The sequence below is a fragment of the Symphalangus syndactylus genome, chromosome 2, assembly GCF_028878055.3.
Source record: "Symphalangus syndactylus isolate Jambi chromosome 2, NHGRI_mSymSyn1-v2.1_pri, whole genome shotgun sequence".
Lineage (NCBI taxonomy): Eukaryota > Metazoa > Chordata > Mammalia > Primates > Hylobatidae > Symphalangus > Symphalangus syndactylus.
In genome coordinates, this window is record NC_072424.2 from 120,041,392 (window position 1) to 120,047,946 (window position 6,555).

Sequence of the window (6,555 nt, forward strand, 5' to 3'; positions counted from 1 at the left end):
ATTCTTTAACTGAGAGGCATGATAGTCTATCCTCAGCCACCAACAGCATTTGGCACTATAACTCGTGTCCGACTTGGCTTTAACACACCTTTCTAGGTTACGTCCCCTCTAGATCTCCCTTTACACCATGCTCCAGCCAAAGGGCACTTCTTCCTTTGCTGGGCCATGCTCTTTGCTCTTGCTTAGGCTTTTATTAATTTTCTTGCTGACATGGCACGAAATCTGACATTAGCAAAGATAACATACACTCCTAATTCACCATAAAAAACATCAGCGTCACACTGGTTAGTGGGCGTTAGCATTTAAAATAAGTCAATAGACAAGAAAACTTGAAATGCCAGAAATCTTACAGCTTATATATAAAAAAGGAACTAGAGTTTTTTAGATTTGATAAAAATTCTAAATATATATATGGTATTACCAATAATGGAGTTTGAAGCTGAAAGTTTTCTAAACTATCAGTAACTATAATATTGGCTAATAATATTAACCACTCACAATGGTGGAAAGACTGAATTTGTATACTATTCTTGCCAAAATAGTGATATAAAAGTTGTTATAGGCCAGGCACAGTAGCTCACACCTGTAATTCCTTTGGGAGTCTGAGGTAAGAAGATTGCTTGAGGTTAGGAGTTCAAGACCAGCCTGGGCAACATAGTGAGAACCCCATCTCTACAAAAAAAAAATGTTGTTATGTGCAGCAAAAATTACAGTAGAAGTAGTATAAGGTGTATCAGCAGTTAATAAATAAAATATTTTTTCTGGATTTTCTGATTTGGAGAAAGTCTTTGAAAACTGTAATGTTCTTTCTTTTGTAACCTTTTATAAATATTTGTTTCATACCTAACGTTTTTTTTCTATCCTTAAAGAGAGTTCCACAAAATGTATAAGATTTAGGACTGGCCAGGCATGGTGGCTCACACCTGTAATCCCAGCACCTTGGGAAGCTAAGTCGTGAGGATTGCTTGAACTCAGAGTTCAAGACCAGCCTGGGCAGCATAGCAAGACCCCATCTCTACAAAAAATAATTTTAAAAATGAGCTGGGTGTGGTGACATACCCCTGTAGTCTCAGCTATTCAGGAGGCTGAGGTGGGAGGATCACTTAAGCCCAGGAAGTTAAAGCTGTAGTGAACCATGATTGCACCACTGCAACAGAGCAAGACCCTGTCTCAAAAACAAAACAAAACAAAACAAAACAAAACAAAACAAAACAAAACAAAACAAAACAAAAACAGGACCAAAAAAACTTGGGTTTGTCTCATGTTTTTTTTCCCTAACCCGTTTCCCCAATCCATTTTCTCTAACCCATTTTTTCCTAACCCAATAGCTTTCAGTTTAAGCTGTTCTGATAGTTACATACTGCTTTGAATGAACATATTGCTTTGTTATATGAATTTTGAGTGGTTACATTGATGCTTTAAATGAACCAGAGGGAGACAGGAGCACAGACTGGATAGTGTTCTGCTGGGAGTGACCAGACTGTGTAGTCCTGCCTCTAGACAGCTGTGTGTGTCTTGAATCCTAGTGCCTCCTTCCTCTAGGTAAGTAAAGTAGTGCCTTCCACTGCATGGTCTGCAATGATTGTTCTTGGCTCTGGGTTCTGTGGGCCTCTGATAACTATATGAAAAATATTCTTTCTCTTTACTCTGTTATTTTTAGTTTGGCTAATAGGAAATGAATGTGGTTATTTGAAGAGCAGAAAGCAAATAACTAATGATTTCCTGCCTTACTGCTTAAATTTGCTTATCACTCTATTACCTGCATCATTGAGGCTTCCTTATCAGTATTACTAAGTATTAAATATATTGGTCAGTTAGACAAACTCTAACAAAATCAATTGCTGCGAGTTAAAGAAAAGCAAAGCAAGTTTCTGGGGCCAAAGGAGCCCAAGCAAAAATCAAAATGCAATAGTAAATGTGGCTCTGGGAAGTAACAAGCCAGGTTGATGGATTACTTTACACCTAAAGCAAAATTATCACCACCAGAGACCTAGCCATCCCAAGTAACAGTTTAGGTCTGTGGTTCTCAATGCCAACTGAATATTAGAATCACCTGGACTTTAAAACCGCAAGTGTCCTGCCCCGCTCCCTTCTGAGAGTCTGATTGCGTTTCCCAGGTGATCCTATGTGCAATTAGATCTGAGCACCTCTGGTCTAGGTGTTATGCTTTCTGGGGCAGTGGAGAGGCTGGATGCTTATAAACCTTCTCTTAAACAAAGGGTAATATCAGAGCTGGATCCATTTAGTAAACGAATTCAGTTAAATATAGCTCTCCCAGAAGGAAAAGTATTTTAAGCTATTATTAGTCATTTACACTTTAGTGCAACTCTGTTCAATAAATAGAAGTTTCTATGATGATGGAAATGTTCTATATTTGTGCATCTGCTTTCTTAGTCCACTAGCCTCATGTGTCTATTGAGCACTTGAAATGGGGCTAGAACAACCGAGTGACTGAATTTTAAATTTCATTTTAACTCATTTAAACATGGCTTTTATTGGTATGGCTACCATGTTGGTCAGTGCAGTTCTCGTGTGAATGGGTAATGAGTAAAGTGATAGAGTAGGGGTTACTGTACGCCTGAGGAGAGGAGTGAGAAGGAAGCCTGAGGATGGAAAAAAAGGGAGTAAATGAGATCAGGTTCACTGTGAAAACTCCATAGAAAGAGCAGAGGAGAAGCTATAGCAAAATGCGGCTTTGGGAATGCCTATCACTCTTGGTGCCACCCCAAAATAATGTTGAAGAGAAATTTTTGAGCTGGGGACTTTGGCTCTGATCTGCCCCACCTCTCTTCTACAGACTAGTGCCTGACCAAATAGTAAAGCTCACAGAAGCCCTTGCTGCTGGGAACTGTTACTAGGAAAGCAGCAAGGAGAAGTGCAAAGAGTAAGACACTGGTGCTTACAAGCCAAAAAAAAAAGTCACCTGGTATCTCGGAATCACTGTTGCTTCATAGCACAAGTGGTAAGACATGAGTGTCTACTCAGTGCCATTCAACACATCTGATGTTGCCAAATCAGATCAGACTATAGATGGAAGCCCCTTGGACACTAGGAGAACCACTGAAATTATTGATTATTCCTGTGGAAAGAGCTGATCCCACTTAAATACTACCCCTTCGAGAGGTATCGTGAAAGAACTTCCATAGGTGCATGGGTGATTCAGTGGTAGAATTTTCACCTGCCATGCGGGAGGTCCAGGTTCATTTCCTGGCCTATGCAACATGGCATCCCATTTTGGCTGGGCATGGTGGCTCACACCTGTAATCCCAGCACTTTGGGAGGTCGAGGCAGGCAGATCACTTGAGGCCAGGAGTTCGAGTTCAGCCTGGCCCACATGGTGAAACCCTCTCTCTACTAAAAATTAGCAGGCCTGGTGGCACACGCCTATAGTCCCAGCTACTCAGGAGGCTAAGACATGAGAATCGCTTGAACCTGGGAGGCGGAGGTTGCAGTGAGCCGAGATTGCACCACTGCACTCCAGCCTGGAGGACAGAATGAGATTCTGTCTCCAAAAAAAACAGAGAAAAAAAGAACTTCCAGGCCAGGCGCGGTGGCTCACGCCTATAATCCTAGCACTTTGGGAGGCCGAGGCAGATGGATCACGAGGTCAGGAGATTGAGACCATCCTGGCTAACACAGTGAAACCCCGTCTCTACTAAAAATACAAAAATTAGCCAGGTGTGGTAGCGGACGCCTGTAGTCCCAGCTAGTCGGGAGGCTGAGGCAGGAGAATGGTGTGAACCCAGGAGGCGGAGCTTACAGTGAGCTGAGATGGCGCCACTGCACTCCAGGCTGGGCGACAGAGCGAGACTCTGTCTCAAAAAAAAAAAAAAAAAAGAATTTCCAGAGACATGAAGAACATGATGTCTGTAGACGTCAAGACTGGAAGGTATTTTCTAAGCATAAATCTTGGTCCTATGATGTTACAGGCCGAAAGAATGAGGGTTGTGATCAACTCAGTATACCACTGGAGGCTATATGAGTAAGCAATAAAACTGTTTCTCATAAATGCAGAATTTTGACAAACTGACGAAACTGCATCTGCCACCCAGAAGGAATGCTGAGGGCAGTCGTGCCCCAAGCGCAGTGTTTCTTGTGATTAGGTACATCTGAAGCCTGTTAGTAACAATATGAACATGTGATCAATTAAGCAGCTGACCAGTTGTTACCTCCTCCTCCTCGCTCTTGTTACCCAATAAATAGGAGGGGCTGTGGAAGCTCAGGGGCTGCCTTTGCTCACTGGAAGCGGGGAGCTCTCTTCTTCCCCGGCTCCCCTTCTTTTAAAACGGTTTCTTTTGTTTTTTGTTATAATTTCTAAGTTCGTCCCTTCGTTCAGTTTGTAATGACGGTCTCAGGCAGTAACAACAGTAACTGCTATAATGACGGTCTCAAGTAACCGTGGCAGTTGGCCACACTATGACAGAGCCTATGGCAGGCCAGTCAGTAACATTTTGTAGATGGCTACCTACACTATTAATTCTCATGAACTGTTCTTTGCCTCTAGGCTTTACCCTATTCCAGAACTAGTGAGTTGATTGCATCAGTCTCTGAGTAATATTTTTTAAAACTTGACAATATGCATTGACAAGGAGTTTATCTAGTTAAATAATTCCTATTTAAATACCTGGTTAATGATATTTGGGTCTTATATCTACCCTCAAATCAATTTTATATTTTTAATGACACTACAGGTCAATTCCTTTCAAGAAAAATTGGCAAAGAAATATTTTTATGTTTTATTTGGATAATGGTCCCAGAGAGTCCTGGCACACATTTTGACAGGGTGAAAAAGGTTCAGGAAAAAAACCCACAAGCATAATGAAAACAGAGGGGAAAGGTAAAATTAACAGTAAGTCTTGGATGGAAGTGAAAGTGTGACCATTTGCAATAGCAAAGAGTATACCTGGCTGTCTTTCACAATTCACCTAAGGAGTTGCTCACGGATCTTGCATGGTGACTTGAACTCTAGCATATTCCTTCTGATTTGACCACACAGCAGTCCTCCTCAGTCTCAATAGCCTCACATTACATGTGTGAAGCCCAGTCCCAAACCAAGGATCTAGAGTCCTTAGGCGTAGCACCCTTCCTACTTACTCTTTCTGATTCCAGAACTCTGACCTCTTCTTCCTCAGTTCAGTAGGGCCACAGTTTTCTTTCTGGTTGGATTCTACCTCTTTGTGCTCAGAAAATTTTCTCCAGGCACAGAGCTAGCGTGAAGTGGGAGTCGTCTCATGAGATTCTCTTCTGTTAGGGATTGAAGGTTTGCACTGTCAATGTCCAAAGTCCACTGTTTGGAAATCATTGCTTCACATATTTTGTCCAATCTTTTAGCTTTATATTTTGTATGGGTAAAACTGAAAGTCATTCCTGTTTGATAAGATTTTTAACAAACCCTTGCAATGTTTATAAGAGACACATCAAAATACATTGAATATAATAAAGAGATAGAAAATGATAGACTAAAAAAAAGACTACCAAGCAAAGCTATTGAAGCCTTATTGGCCGGGTGCAGTGGCTCACGCCTGTAATCCCAACACTTTGGGAGGCCAAGACAGGCAGATCATGGGGTCAGGAGATCAAGACCATCCTGGCTAACATGGTGAAACCCCGTCTCTACTAAAAATACAAAAAAAAATTAGCCGGGCATGGTGGCGGGCACCTGTAGCCCCAGCTACTTGGGAGGCTGAGGCGGGAGAATGGTGTGAACCCAGGAGGTGGAGCTTGCAGTGAGCCGAGATTGTGTCACTGCACTCCAGCCTGGGTGACAGAGTGAGACTCCATCTCAAAAATAAATAAATAAATAAATAAAGCCTTATTAATAAAATATACATTCCAGCTGCATAATGATAAGCAAAAGGATTACTTATATATTGCTAACAGGAAAAATTTATAGGAAAATATAACAAAGATGAACTTGTATGAGCTTAAAAACATAGTCCCCAAATGCAAAAAACAAAATATTTAAACACATAGAGAAATTCCATCAGAGTTGGACATTTTAGCCTACCTCTTCCAGTAATTAATTGATATGAACCTATATTATTTGAAAAATATGATTTATAAGCTTTATCTAATGAACAGATTCACAACTCTGCACCCAGCAATTGAGGGTACACAGTCTTTACAAACACACATGGAATATATATAAATATTGAACACTTAATAATTCATAGTAAGTTTTATCAAATAATATAATCATTTATATATATTACTTTAATATATATCACTATCAAAACTCTCTTCCAGATTATTTTGACTCTAAGAAAAAATTACAATGTACATTAGAAACTAGAACATAACAATGATGACCATACTATATTAAAAAAATGTAACCTGCAGCTACAAAACTGTCCATAGTAAAAGGTATAATGTTAAATACTAACATGAAAAGTAAGGGTGAAAAGAATGAGTAATCAACAATTCATAGTTCAGAAACAAAACAACCCTAAATGTAGGAGAAAGAAAATATTGACAAGAGAAAAAGAAAGTAAACAAAACAAAATATATAGGACCAACTAACAAATGCAAACCCCAAATGTTGTCTATGAAGATGAA

The 6,555-nt window shown here is 40.2% G+C and overlaps 1 non-coding gene across 1 annotated transcript; it reads left to right on the plus strand.

Moving 5' to 3' along the window:
- Positions 1-3,148: 3,148 nt before the first annotated feature.
- TRNAG-GCC (transfer RNA glycine (anticodon GCC)) lies at positions 3,149-3,219 on the plus strand. The gene has a single exon. It is a non-coding gene; the product is annotated as a tRNA-Gly (tRNA).
- Positions 3,220-6,555: the final 3,336 nt, after the last annotated feature.